This window comes from Melanerpes formicivorus, unplaced genomic scaffold (genome assembly GCF_026170545.1).
Source record: "Melanerpes formicivorus ecotype bairdi unplaced genomic scaffold, bMelFor1.0.p_v2 SCAF_25, whole genome shotgun sequence".
Taxonomy (NCBI): Eukaryota; Metazoa; Chordata; class Aves; order Piciformes; family Picidae; genus Melanerpes; species Melanerpes formicivorus.
In genome coordinates, this window is record NW_027142377.1 from 11126335 (window position 1) to 11142050 (window position 15716).

At 45.5% G+C, this 15716-nt stretch overlaps 1 protein-coding gene across 3 annotated transcripts in view; it reads right to left on the reverse strand.

Moving 5' to 3' along the window:
* The window catches only part of SPTBN1 (spectrin beta, non-erythrocytic 1), a 131629-nt gene extending 117407 nt beyond the window's left edge, over positions 1-14222 (reverse strand). The window contains exon 1 of one of the 3 annotated variants that reach the window (XM_068153320.1): positions 14081-14222. The gene's annotated coding sequence lies outside the window, so the exon portion shown is untranslated. Of the gene's footprint in view, positions 1-13201; positions 13261-13708; positions 13807-14080 lie in introns of those variants that run through there. The other 2 variants (XM_068153321.1, XM_068153322.1) reach the window with 2 other exon arrangements.
* Positions 14223-15716: the final 1494 nt, after the last annotated feature.

The following is a 15716-nucleotide window of genomic DNA, read 5'->3' on the forward strand; positions in this document are numbered from 1 at the left end:
CTGTTTGTTTGGCCTTTATTTCACCTCGGAGGAAATTCTCTTGTCCAATGTTCTTTTGCTGATGGCACATTTAAGCAAACTACTTTGCTGAAATTTTATTTTATCATTAAATTTTACATTAGTTGATGGACAACAATATTGGGGGGAAAAAATAAACACCTGCCTTTCATTTGTGTGTTCTTCCAGCACGTAGGCTTAGGATATCAGCATGCTGTGCACACATTTGAACCTGCCAAACCCTTGCTCTTCCCACCAAGCTCATTCACCCAGATTGCACCCACTCTTGTAAATGGCCTCCCAAAAGGCAGTTAGTGACTCACTACCATTTTCAGTCCTCCTGCCATAAATGCACAGGGTTCAACCCACAGTCTTCAGAGAGGAGGCAGGTCTTTCTTCCAGGCCCTGCCAACAGAAAAGGCTGCTGCTGCCTGAGCTGCTGGTATGCATCCATTGCATCAAAAACGGATCAGTCTTGTCCTGATGAAATTCTGTGAATGCAGTTTTCTACTCCTGCATTTTTTCTGCTCCATTGTTTTCTTCATTTAACTGGAGATACTCTCCACTTTTCTTTTGATCTACTTCCTGTTTCTTTCCTTCTTCCACCCACTTGTACTCTTTGTTGGACAAAGAGGGGTGAAGAAGCTTCCACTAAACTCCTACACAGCCCCAGTCTTGGGAGAGAACCTTTGACCCAGTGAATATCCAATTTCTTTAACAGAATTGCTCTATTCTCAGCTATTTTGAAGGTTTAGGATCTGAATATTGGAACTGTAATAACAGTTGCAAAAGGAATGGCTTATTTTAAGCAATGTGCCAACTTTGTGGATGATTTACAATCACAGCACTGTAACACAGTGAGAGGCAACCGAGGAAGAGACTGAGACACGGGCAACTGGGTACAAGGCCTGCACTTTCCAGGTCATTTTGGATTCTGCATGGAAACACAACTGGGAAGATTTATTGTAGTCTCCAGCAGGAACCACCATGCAGCAAAAGCATAAAGTTAGTCATTATGACAGCTTCTCAACACATCCAGATGCTAAAAGCAACCAGGTGTAACCCCAGGCTACAGCTAAAAACAGAGCTAGGCATACACTGCAGCGTGACTAACTGGGACAACAGCTTCTCTCTTCCTCATCCCTCAGCAGTCCTTGAAATAGAAAATAATTTACATTAGAAACAAAACACTGAACAACAAAAACACACAACAACAACACACCTAGCTCCACAGCTAAAACTAACTATAGGTTTGTAGCTGAGGTTTCCCTCAGCTGCATTTATTTCTTCTGTTTGGTTGGTTTCTTTTTGCTATGATACTCAAATTACAAAGCCTCCTCTCCCTTTCTGTTGATGCCACAGATAGCCTGTAGCATTCATTCTGAAACTAGTAACTCAGGAAGAAGGCCAGAGAGTGTTGGCTGGTTGGCTATCCCCTCAGAAAATACAACTTTTAAACAATATGCAGTTGCACACAATGCTAATACTAACTATGCTATTGACCACTCATCATACTTCCTAGGGATCCCTGGAGATCAGACTGCAAACTTCAGCAACCCTCATTCAGGCCAGAGTGAAATAACTCAGTACTGGCAGATGAGGCTAATTCTTCATTGTGAAAGAGACCTGGGCCCACCAGCAACAAATCAAGCTCAAAACCTGCCAAGTGTGAGTCACCCCCACACAAAGACTGCATCATTCCCCAAACATGTCACTTTTTCTGGAAATTGGCTCATCAGTCCTCACAGGAGAAATCCAAACCCAGGGTGAGGCTGACTGGTCATTCTGCTGGTGCCATACCAGCACCTCAGGAGCAGGGAAAGGCTGTTCACACAATTACTTATTATCAAAAAGAAAATAGGCTGCAACAAGTTTGGACACCAGGCTGTTAGGCATTATCCTCTAAGACCACATCTTCTGAATCCAGCAGTAACAGCAGAGGACTTTTCAAATGTAAAAATTAACAGTAGTTACCTTCAACAGTATCCTGACATTCAGTCACTTTCTTCTGCTGTAACCCTACAAGGCTTAGAAACAAAAACTAGCAGACATCTAGCCTCTGATTTCTGATGCATTCTAAAATCTTGACTTAAAAACTGTATTCTGCCCTGAGAGCTGAAGTGAATGCTGCAATTTCTTCCTGGAACTTGCATCTGACAGCCTGTGGATCTGGAAGTGCTAAGACCATCGACACTGCAGTTTCAGCACCTACCAGCCTTCCACTTGCCGTTCTCCTAAGCTGAACCATGCCCTTTAGGGTGGCTGCAGAAAAGAGTTCCAGTGCTCTGAAGTCAAATACCTGTATTTCCTAGGCAGCAGCTGATGAAAAACAGAACCAAAGTGGATGGATTTTGTTAAAGGAAGAAGAATTTATTGCTTCTGATGACAGGAGGAATGGGAAGTTCTCCTTAATTTTAACAATGAAATCAGTGAAGTAAACTAAGTACAAAACAAGCCAGTCCACTACCATGTACTGAGGCAAATTCAGAGAAAAAAGAAATTCAGCGGTGTATTGCACCAACTATTTTTTACTATCCAAGTAAGTGAAGTACTGTCTGCTTCAGGAAAACAAGATTATTATGTAGCACACTGGAACAAAACAAATGAGCCTGCCATTTGCTAAAACAATTCAAACAGACTCTTTCAGAACACTCACTGGGACCAAGCCCCATATTCCAAAAGCACTTGAGTGGAGAGCTGCAAACATCCCAGCTTCCACCCACTGCAGTGTCACTGATAGCATCTTGACACAAACATCTCCTTGCCTGAGAAAACAGATCATCCAGAATTAGAAAGATCTGATCTCAGTACAGCAACATGAAGCACAGACAAAGCACACTGAGAAGTTAAATGTGTGGCCCTACCTTTTGCTCGCTCGAGAGGTCCTAATCTTATAGGACAAAGAGCAAGTGCACGCTGGGGTCACGTTTCCCATCTCAGCATCCAGGGTCTTGAGCTCCTTTGCCAAACTAGGCCCACGGACAAAGGGTTCAGACAGAGACACGACAACAAGTACACTCTAATACCAACACATACATTCCCTCAAGACCTATGGAGTTTATTCTGTAAATGCTTCTGACCAGCATGGAAGCATTGTGAGGCAAAAACCAAATTCAAAATACAGGTTTCTGTGACAGTCAGATTTGCATAATAGTTACTTATATGTGTTAGAAGCATAAGACCAGTTTCAGGACAGTTAGCTCAAAGTGAATCACCCATCTCTTTAATCCTTTAATAACATGCTTGGAATGCAATCTGGAAATTCCCTCTGATAAAGGAGTCCTGCTGCCTGCATACTGACCATTTCCCAACATTCAGTACCATTGAACTTTCCAGTCTTTTAAACAACATTTTGATCAATCAACACAACAGAATATTAAACATACACACAGTTACTTTTGCCCTTGTTTTATACACTTTCATCCCCTCCTATCTCTCTTTAGAGCACCAAGTGACACAATGGCCAAGCCACCAAACATCAGAAAGGAGTTGCATTGATATCACAATACACATAAAACTTTTTATGTTAAGACTGCTAGAGGCACCCATCTAACTGAGTTTGGTGAAAATTCATTTCAGGTCCAAAGCTCAGAGCTCTTCCATGGCTCCTTGGCATCCTGCCACAGCTTATGATGACCAAAAGTTAAAAATGAGGACAGCCATACCCCCGTGGAGGCAGCCTGGAATAACGTGAACATGCTGCTCTGCTCATAGCCCCTAAGGTGATCTGTAGGTTCATCGCCCCAGGTCAGAAATCTGAGGAACTTTGTAACTCTCTGAACCCTCCCAGCAAGCTGAGCCATTTCAACTCCAAGTAACTCACATTATTTTCAGCTAGTCAGTAACAGCTGTAGAAACATCTCTAAAATGGTTGGCATGCTGTCCACCAACTCAGTGCTCCACCTATCGCTGGTATGCCCATGTGTTCCTCACCTGTCAGCTCTGCCTCAACAAACAGATCTTTAAGCCTTCACAGTGTTTCTTTTCCACTCAGAAGAAAGTCCTAGTTGAAGCAACCAAACTTCCAGTTTATCTCAGCCCATTAGCAATAAATATCTAAACAAGCATCCCTAGATCCTGTTATAACCCTGCAGTATGACCAAATGTTGATCTCTGTTACACACACTTTCAGCACCATAATCTTACTCAGGATTTCCTACCCAATCAGGATTACTTAGACTAAAACCAGGTAAGGTAAGAGCTATGGGCTCCCTAGCACTCACACCTGCCCACAGAGAAACTACAGGCATCCTTGACTCCTAGAGTTACTCACTGACATCTTTTCACCTTATTTACAATCCTTAATGTGGCTCAGAAATGTAACTGAGCAATGTAAAATTATCTCATATATATTCTGTATATTTTTGTACAAAAATAGTTTAAAACCTCAAGCCACAGACAGTGATGATGTAAATGAGGACAGTTTCATGTGCTGGGCTATAGCTATGTAACTTGGCACAGCCAGGGATTCAGAGCCTTCATTCTGTAAGCATGACAAATGAGAGCCACCATATTGCAATAGCAAAGTGAAGAATAGAGTTGAGAGCTCCATTCCTAACCTGACACACAGTACAGATCATTAACACACCACTGGCACTTCAACACTTACCTGGAAAAAATACATTTAAGTCTTTGTGGTATATGCTTAACTCAAAGTCACCCTGTTCTTGTTTGCCTAGCATACAATGGGAATGGATCTGCAAAAATAACCTACTCCTCCATCTTTCAGCACCTCGGGGCAATTTAACATTATTAGCCATTATTCACATCTCTGACGTAAACTCGGCAACTTGGGGAAATTTTTGTGCCTCCTAATACACAGAGATAATCAGAAGGTGTGCAAGACAGGAGAAGACAAAGCTCACAAACTCAGTTGGATTGCATGTTTTTCACTTTGCCTCTATTTATCTGTTACCTGAGTTTTACGCAAGCATCACTCTTCGGAGCCAGATCCTGACCAGCACTAAAGCTGCTTTACACGCTGTGGCAATAGGAAGCTGCAAAGCTGGCTTAACGGGGCAGGCAGGGTCAGGGAATCCCCCTGTTGTGCAGAGCTGGTGGATCTGGTACACCACATCCTCTCCCCAAACAAACCACCATGCCCCACTTTATCCTGAACTGGTGCACCGTAAACCACATAACATAAAGCAGCCTGGCAGCTGCTGCTGTGCAACAGGCTGAAGTCTCCTCCCCACACAGAACCTCAGATGCCTTGGCATAGGGGACTGGAACCTGCTCTTCTCCACACACAGCTCTTATGGTCCTAAGTCCTGGGGCCACAGTTGGAGTTCTGCTATAGATATGATAGGAAAGTTCCATCTCATGGTCCTCAAGAGCTGAACTGATCCCAGGCTGGTAGTGCAGATCAGGAGCTGATAGGTGGTTTTTCACAGATGAAGTAACCCCTTTGCCTTTTCAAAAGTGCATCTTATCCCTTGTCCTAATATCTGCATGCACCAAAAGCCACAACTGAGCACTCCAGGCTTTTTCTTCTGAATCTCACTATTCCCTAACATTTCCACTTTTATTTTTCCTCTTAGCAAGTTCCTGATTCAGGTCCCTGCAGCAGTGCCAATGTACATCCAGGGAACAGTTAATCAATCTGTATTTTCCTACAGCAGATCCTCACTGAGGCTAAACACCTGCTGACTCAGTATATTAGAACCTTGTTCCAAACTATCCACTGCCCCAGCCCCTACACTTTACTCACACTATCTCATCTAGAAGCTAACTCATCATCTTTCCGTGAAAACTAATTTAGGCATCACAAGTTTTAAGTTTAAATGGCTTATGCCAGCAATTACAGCTTCACAATCAGATTCTTCTGTTGACATAGGGATGAACATCAAATTTGCTTATTTTTACCCTTCAACACAACCATGTATGGTCTGCAGTGGCAAACCACTGCTCCTTTTAATATCCAAATATTGCCTGCTTGCATCCAGCGTCTTGTGCCAAAATCCTGCCACCGACAACCAGTTCAGACACGTCTGAGGCTGCACTGATTTACCTCTGCCTTGATACTTCCACACAGCTCAAGATGAATTTGAAGACACTACTACTAACCCACACTGAGATAAAAATGCATCTCGTTTCTCATTCAGGTAACAATGAAGATTACATAAACAGCTTTCCCTAAGCAGGGGCCATGGGGTTTGTGCTTCGCTTGTACGGTTTGAATGCAGCTTTTCGCTTCTTACCTGCCTTCAGACAGACTGGAGAGTGACCTAAAGATTCTTAACGTGCACACAGAATGCACTACCAAAAAGAAATCCCTCTGAACCCTCAGGCAATAGTCCATTTTTAGGAAAAGAATTTGTGCTAAAATGAGGTAAGTGATAACTTTCCAGAACTCCTGTTATCCAGAGTACTATTTTAGGGGGAGTGTGACTGCATTTGCGCTTGTCGCATAGTCCTGCTTCCAATCTCCTGGCAGATGCCCAGCACATTCCGGTATTTAATGCACAACACTTGTTGGGATGCAGGCCCCCTTATCTCCCAGACACATTGACTAAGACCTTCCCACATAAACTGACCCACCCTTTAAGTAGCAAGAGGTCACTAAGTATGGTCAGCCTTCAAACAAGTGAAAAAACCAAGTCAGAAAAAGCTTTTCTTTGATGCCAAACCCACAAAGAGAATAAAATCCAAGAGGCTCCAGCATTTGCTTTATTAAAACTCAAAGACCACAGAACAGATTTTCAATTGGTGCAAACCAGGGTAGCCTCACCAAAGTCAACCAGATTTTCTCAGGCTTATGATCTGGCTTTTGAAATGACAAGAATACATTACTCCACAAAAAAAGGTAATGTAAAAAGTTAGCAATTAATGTATTCACCTTTTATCACCATGAAACTGTAGAGAATTATTCAGAGTAGTATGCACAGAAAATAGTCAAAATACTTTAAGTTACAAAAACTAAGCAAATACTAAACTATCTTTGCCACATATGGTAACCCTACGTGACAAGGAATAGCTGTCAACTTAAGGTGAACTGCAGCACGGCAGTTTAAAGTCCTTTTTTCCCCCAACCCATCATTTCCCAGTCAAGCTGACTAATGGACTGTTCCAACTGCAAGAGATGTGGATCCCCCACAAGTGGCAGAGAGAGAAATCAGATCACCTGCTTTCCTGACTTCCTCACTAGCATTCCTCCCTACATGACACAGGGTCTAAGAAAGGGTGTGCTGCTGGGTGATCCTCCTATATCAAAATACCCACTGACTTCTAGAAGGCAGATTTAGACCTAGTAATACCCCTCCAAAAGCAGAATAATTTGCTACTCAGAGGCAAAAACTGCTTTCTCCAAGCACTGACTAAAAAGATTAGCTTTATGTTGCTATAAATGTATACACAGGTCACACACTGGAGACACAAGCTACCCACCAGCACGCAGCTCTCCATCGTCAGAGACTGACTACAGATCACCCTTATACATGTTAATTAAGTGTTTGTTTACCAAGAGAATAGTTTGCAAAAGCCTTTGGGAAGAAAAATCTCCTAATTAGTTCAGCTACAGTCAAAAGCTAACATTTTCAAACCGAACGTCCAAATGAAAACCTGTGGGTGTTAAAATAGATTTAGTGACATTAAGTTAGTTCAGCTATGGCAGCCAGCACCTTTTCCCTTCTAAGCCACAAACAATGAAAAAAAGCAAACCAAAACAAAGAGGGAAAAAAAGCTACAAATACACACGTGCACAACAACCCCGTGCCCCCAAAACAACAACACACCCCCAAACCCCCCAAAACAACAACAACAAAGCCCAAAACAACACAACACAAAACCCCCCAATGAAAACAGAGAAGCTACTTGCTATAGTTAGATGGAGCATTTGGGGTGCCTAGGTACAAAGTGAAATCGATTTGCTGTGTGGGAAAAAGAAGCATTTAATCTGTATTGCCCAAAACTCTGTTTTTGACTCTTCATTCCTGACTAAAGCAATTAAAAATCAACCCCGTTTTGCAGTGGGCTCCAGACCTGCCCCTTCAGGCAGCATTCACTGTACCCTAAGAAACAACACATCTTGACAGTTTTCTTGCCCTTGCAGACACAAGGCTCTCTTTTACCATGTAAAAGGAAGAACCAAAAGCAGATACTCCATGCAATTCTCGTACAAATCGATCGGTACAGAACAACTGGATTCATTCCAGATCAAACAGCAGTTAACTTACAAAACCAAAAACTGCAGACCCGGAGGATTACTGCTTCATGGTAAGAAGTCCCCACAATGCCTTGTAGAAGAAACTGACCATGTACTTGGGGCTGTAACACAACCACAGACTGAATCCCACAGTGAAGATTAAACACCTCCCAAAGATGCCTATTGGTCTGGCCTGGGAGAAATTTCTGCCTGGTATCAAATTCAGCAAGTGGTGTAACTAAAACATCAGGGCCGGGCTTCCAAGAGAAGCCTGGATGTCACCTCAGACAATCAACCACCCAGCTCACTGCCTCACTCCTGCCAGCCCCCAGCACTAACACCTCTAAACGGGGGGGAAGGGGAGAGTCCACAAAATTTAGACTGAGGTGTGATCCTTTCTGACCACTAAAGGCACCCAGCTGAAGCCCTGAATCATGAGTTTTAGCACAGTCATTACATTAACGTGATGCTGTGTTTTAAGAAACCTCACAGCAAAGTTTAAGACAGAACTAAAGGTCTGCAGTCCCTATGGATTGAGGCCAGAAAGGATCACAACCACTCAACCACTTTGGAAAGGGGTACCGGAGAGATGAAGCATCAATGCTTTACTCACCCAGCTGGCTACTTCAAATACATTAAGCTATGTGCCATTCCATCATGTGGACAATGAAGCAGCATATCAAAGTTTGTTTTCTCTAGGTCTGCATAGCTTCATTTCTGATTATATCTTCCACCTGCTAAACAAAATCTTCTCCTGTATGTACACAACCCTCCTATAGACCCATTGGCACTGGCAAGTAGCAACTGCCCACTGCCTTAACTAAAGCCCATTTCAGGGATCAGCCTACATTCTTGCAACTGTACTGAGTTGTGATTAACCAAACTAAACCCAGTGGTCACTCCAATAAAACTGAGCTGTCAGTCCTTTCTTTAACATAAATAAATAAATCTCCCTTTGTGAGTTTGCAAGACTTTCTACAGCAATGCAGTTTCCCCAGTAACTTGGTGCAGCATTCTGGTTCTGTATTCTTAGAACTATACTAACTCCAAGCAGAATGGCCTTAACAGAGCAGTGGTTTCCTCTTGTGGACAGCTGTGCATATATGAACAAAACCAGAAGACTGCATCCAAGAATATCATCCCTGAATGTGTTTCACAAATCACAGGCAACCTGCTCAGCAGAGGTAACTTTGGGATCTATACACTTCTTCCAAACAGAGAGCAGCCTACATTCAGAACCCCAGTAAAGAGAAAAGCTCTACATTTGGCACATTTACCTGAGAACAGCTCCACAGCAGTATTATTTTTGGAGCTATGAACAGAGAGTTAACGGCACACCTCTCCTGTTCCAACGGCATGACCGGCATGACAAGCCAGTCTATTCGCAGTGTCTAACAGGTGTGTGTTATCATCTGCTGGCACAGGATCTCCACGCAGAGTGGGTCTTTTTTTCAGTTCCCGCTGCCCACTTGATGTGAGGGGTTGCTGAAGAAATCAAACCAACATACCATTTCTTTCTCAAGTTCTAATATTTAGCACACTCAAAAGATTGCACAAGAGCATAGTTATGTTTCTCTGGTGGTAGTAGTGGCAAGCCAGAGAGATTCCTGGTGTGCTAAAAACCAGGCAGCTAGAAAAAAAAACCATATACGTAACTTTGGGTAATATATAAAGAGAACAGCAGGAGCGAAGTGAAAAGATGTGGAAAAGTAAGAACATCCTGAAATTCTTACTGTTATATAAGAGAAAAGACATCTGAGAGAGAAGAGGCTGAGAAAAATGTTAATGGTGCTGAAGAACAACAGCTCAAGTTATTCCTCAACCTTACTCTGTCCTTGGCCATAGGAAGCTTGTCCGATCTCTGCGCACAAAAAGCATGTACAGATCGGCGTTTATCTTTTCCGAACCACATACATCTTACGCAAGCAGAAATAGCATTTTCAGATGCAACTCCATCCTCCCCAACCATCTTTCCCAAACAACTATAAAACCCATTAAAAACTCAACCTTCAACTAGCAATACACAGGGAAGACTTTTCCCATGCAAAATGGTGCTTTTTAATGAGGGATGGACAGTAAAAAATGTCTCTGGGATTAACAATAGACACACACCAAAAACAGCAAGTTGGACAGAACAGAAAAAGTTGCCTACTTAAGTATATAGGGATGATCTACACATTAAAAGTTAAAGTTGTTAGATCAGTTGAGATTTACCAGGCATTAGAAAAAATTCTGATATGTAATTAAAAAAGGGATACAGATATACTAAAAGAAAGCAAACCTGGAAAGGTCCAGCTGAAACTTTAACGTTACGCTCATGTTCATTAGAAAAGCAAATTGACAACGGATCACCTGAAAAGTAGTCATAAAAATCTGACAAATTAAAAGCCTTGGGGGGTGAGGGGGAAAATAACAACCCACAACCAAAAAAAACAGTGGAGAAAGCAGTCTTCAGTGTGGCCTCTTTGCAGAGTACTAATTCTACCTCAATACCATTTGGCAGCGCACGCATTTCAAGTCCAACACTTGCTTCACCTGCTGAGTGTTACGTGGTGGTAGCAATCAAACACAAGGTAATTTCTAAAGTGTACACACACTAGAAAGCAAAAGGCAAATAGATGTTCACATTTTGTATCTCCATGACAGATTGCCACTGGTTTAGCTGGGGAAAACTGCTAGGAGCTTAAGCAGAGGTAAGGGTCTGGAGTACTGGCAAACGCCCCAGATGCATCAGTTGAGAACATGAGCAAGCCTGTGGCAGAAAAGCCCTATATGGCTCTATACAGTTTATATCATGGAGCACTGCTCTGATACCATCTGAGCTTTCCACAGCATGGTGTGCCTCACACACTACAGAAAACAGCCTGCACTGCTCTTCTTCACAACCCCCTCATTCAGCTGAGAGGTAAAAAGATCTGAGGGGCTGCTGATGGATCCTTGCTCTGCTACAAGGCCGTCCAGTTCCCAGAGCCCCAGCACTGCGGTTTGCAAAGGTTTTCCTAGAACCGTGGAATGGTGTGCAGGAGGCCTGTGGGCAGATATACCAGCCTGGACTGGATTTAAGAGCTGACTCATGGGAAATGGGCAATGATAAACCATTGCACTGGTTTTTAAATTGTGCTCAGGTCAGATGACTAAGAAATTTAGGTGCCGGCAGAGATTAACTGCCTTAAGTAACTTCGCAGTCCGAACCTTAAACATCGGCATAGATGTTCTCCTCTGTTCCCCAGCATATATCCATGTACACCTCCCTAATAAAGTATCATCCTTATTTTACAAGTAATCCAACTACAAATACCAAATTCTGTAGCTGACCCACATTAAAAACAAATCCTTAGCCAGGCAGCGCATTATAAATGAGCAGCCCCCAACAACAGGGGGTTAACTGATTACACTGCATCTATGTTGGAAGAAAATCAAAACATCTTTCGTATCATGGTTTGGTACATCTCCTTGAAAGCTGCTGCCTGAGAGACCTGCAGCAGCGTTCTAGTCTCCATACATGTAGCATGAGCATTTTGTCCCCTCTCAGTTCACTTCTCTCTTCCAACCTCAATGATTCTGTGTGAAGGCAAGGTTGGGTAACACTCAATTCCAAAAGCTGCAGGATTCATGGCCCCACAGCGATGAAACAGCATCTCTAACGGTTTGTGTCACATAATTTCTGCAAGCTCCTATTTCATCCAAAAATGCTGCATCCTGCTTTAGTGAGGATCATTTACTGCACACAACCTGCATTACAGAGAAATGCCAAACAGCCTGCCGCTCCATAACCTGACCTCTTTTCAATACCAAGTCTATGCTGCTGCACAAAGTCACAATACATTCCCTACCTATTGCATTAATTGCCTATCTAAAGCTGGTTGTGACACATCAGCAAGCCTGCAGGTCCATCCCCCACCACTCTACAACCATTGCTAAGTCATGTAGGCATCACAACAGCCATTTCTGGTTTACCAAGTAACAGCAAGAGAAAAGAATGGCAATGGAGAATAACAGTCCTTTAGAAATCCCACCTAGCTGCCATCATCCACCCTTCCTAGCTCTTTATCTCATGCCATTATCATTTCCCAGTCTCTCCAGAGCCTTTTGAGTACATGCAAGTCCTTCTTCCAGCTGTGATTTCCTGCAATGGCCTAAGGAGTCAAAGCCTCCCCTGACATTTTCACATGGCTGGTATCTCTCTGAATAAATTATTCTACGTGACCTGCCTCTGCAACCCTCAGTCTGGGGAGCATTGTTCCCCGAGATGTCTTTCAGCACAACACATTTACAGGGCTGAAGAAATAATATTTTTTTTCTGAGCTGGCTCGACCGTTTAATAAGCAGCTTTCACAATATTTCTCGCCTGTCAATAAAGGTCAGAGGCTGTACTGAACGCTCCGTATCTTGACTGATCATTTTATTACAGTAACCCTGCTTCTGATTTTGAACATGTATATGTATGGACAATATTAAGTACAATCTAGAAATGCAGATCACTACTCACCTTCTTTAAACCAGAACGCAATTTTACCAGCAATTACTAAATGGCAAATACAATTGTTCCCTCTGGTTTTGTATTAGCACACCAAGAGCAAAAGAAGCATCCTTAAAAAAGGGCTACCGAAATAAAACGTCAGACTCCAATGCCATGAGCAAGGTTTTTTCAGAGCTGCTGCAGTCTCACAGTATCTTGAAGCCTGCCATATTTTTTTTGTTAAATCAGGCCTGTTTCTATCTAACTGCTAGGGCTACCGAGAAGAGATAATGAAATCAAGTCCATGCATTGTGCCTTTTAACTGTGCATTCGCTTAAGCCATACAAGAAACCATCAAAGCAGCGGATGAAAGCGATCAAAGCAGTCCATCTCACGATGGCGAGAAGCAGACGCCACTCGGTACCGGCACTACCCCCAATACGGTGCTGCCACTGCACAAAGCACCGCAGCGGGAACGACCTGACAGCCGCCCGCTCGAGCCCCGACAGCACCAACCAGGCCGCCCCTCCGCACCGCCTCCCCACAGGGACCCGCCGCAGCCCGGCACCCCGCCGAGCTCCCCCGCACCCCGCCCCACACACCGGCCGCGCCGCCGCCGCCCGCTCCCGCCTCCGCTCCAAGCAAAAACAATAAAAAATAGTAAAAAAATAATTACATCTGTATTAAAATAAAATAAACCGCGAGCACTAGCGGCCGCGGGGGGCAGCGCGCCAGCAGCTCTCCGCACCGCGGCGGGGCGTGCGGCTGCGCGGCAGAGGCGGCACCAGCGAAGAGGGAGGGACGGCAGGGGCGGCGGCCGCGGCCCCGAGGGAGAGGCCGGGCCGGGACCGCCGCAGGGCGGGGCGGCCCCGCGCCCTGACAGCCCGCCGCGGGGGCGCAGCCCCATGCCGGGGCGACGGGCTGGGGAAGGCCGCGCCCGGCCCGCCTCGCTCCAAGGCCGCTGATCGCCCGCCAGTTCGCCTCGGCCCAGCGGATGGAGGCTGCGGAGGGGCTGCGGGAGCCGTCCGCGGTCACCTCTCGGTACACACGCGCACAAACACCCCGGGAAGCAGGGGACCGCGCTCGGCTCCCGGCCCAGGCTCCCCTACCTTCTCACCGTTTCCCGGGCGGCGGCTCTCCCTGCTTGGCAGCTGCAGCTACAACAGCGGCAATGGGGAGTGACCGGCGGCGCCCGCAGCCCCCGCGGCGCTGCGCTGCGCTCCGCCCGCCCGGCCGCGGCGGCTGCGAGGGGCGAGGGGCGGGGACAGCACGGCGGGGCGGGGGCGAGGCGCAGCCCCCCGCCCCCGCGCCCCTTCCCTCCCTGCGGAACGGGCGAGCGGCCTCCGCCCTGCGGCGCGAGGAGCGGTGCCCGACCCCGGCAGATCCCCCCGGAGCCCTCCCGGAGCCGGGCTGCCTTCCGCTTCTCCCGGTAACGGCGGGCGAGGGTCCTGCGGGACCGTGCCTGGCCTTTGCTGCCTCACCTGGTGCTGCTGTCGGGCTTCGCCCTGACGTCACCCCCAGATCTTGCCCCTCTGTGCAGCAGCCACCCCGCAGGCCCTCGCGCACCGCCTCCCTTGAATGTTACCCTCCGCCGCCAGCTGTTCCCAGCTCTCCTTCTCTTGCCTCACATTTATTTGGTTATTGGGTCTCTAGACTTCACGCTCCTCCTCCTCTGACAGCCTCTCCTATCACAAAGACAATGTTGGCTTACCCCCAGCATCCATTTCCTTTAGTGCTACTCTCCCGCTGCTCTGTCATTCCTAGTGGAAACCCCATCCTGGGTTTTACTTCCTCCTTTGCAGAGTCATCCTCTCCTACTTCAGTCCTACCATGTTCCTATATAAACAGCCCCCTTTGCCGGTGTCACCCAGATCTCCTGAAATTCAGCCCCAGCTGCCCTTCTCCTGCACTTTCCTTCTTCATCCCTCTCTGTGCAGGATTTTGCCTATGTTTTTCCAGAGAAAATCACTAACACGCACCCCAGTGTGCCTTCCCTCCTTCCACCCACACCCTTCTTCACCACTTCCAGAGCTGGACATTTCTTTCAGTTTCCTTTGCTACTCCTGGCCCCTCCACTTGCATCTATGTCCTCACCTCATCCTCTTTATGGCCATTCTCATTCCCCTCCACCTGCTATCCCTAGCCTCTCACAATACAGCTATGGCTTACTGTTATCTGTCTTTTTTAAACACAAAACCAACAATCCACCGTTGGTTTCATAGGCATTATTCTCTTCTCCCCTGATTTCTATCCACACACTCACTTCTAAACACAGTATTTAACTGCTGTTTGGAGTTCCTCTCTGTTCTCCGTGCCTGTTTCGAGCTTCCTCTTATCAGCCCCCTGCCCCTTCACACTCAGACACTTTGCCAAAGTTTCTAATATCCACTTCCTGGCATTACTCTCTGGAATATTGCTTTATTTCTTCCTGTCAAAATTATCTGCCTGGCTCTTCTTGACATTTTGTTCTTCTTTAGTTTCCAAGACTGCCCTCCCCAAGTCATCTCCTTACCACTCCCTCAGTGCATCCTCCTCATACTCCCAACTTCCAGTGGGAGTTCAAATGAGACAATCTGTCATTCCCTTTTACTTATTGTTAGGTGAACTCATCCCAGATAATATAAACATACAATGCAGACACCCAGTAACAGACTTTGTGTGATCTACCTCTCTGTTTCCAGAACTCTTACCTCACTCAAATGAAAACCTCATTCTGCCCTCTTGGCATCTACAGGACAACAAACCACGGGTTCAACACATACAAAAGCTCCTAAACCACAGCCAAACAGGCCAGCAACCTATCTGCTATCTCTTGTCCTGAGCAGAGCAGCTACTATCAGCAGCCTGCTCATCATCCAGGTTTTCTGGTCTGGACACCATCCTTGGCTGTACTTGCCTCCTTTCTCCTTTCTTCTTGCCAGGCCAAGCTGAAGGTACTGTGCACTTCTTTATTTGTGCAGTGTTTCGTACAATAAGAGGCCAGGATTAGGGTTTCCAGATGGACATTAGAAGGTACTTCCTTCTATGTAATGGAAATGGTAGTAGTAAAGAGGTGAAAAGAAATTTAACAAGTAAAATTCTTAACCATTACTGTAACCAATGACATGTCAGTTGCTT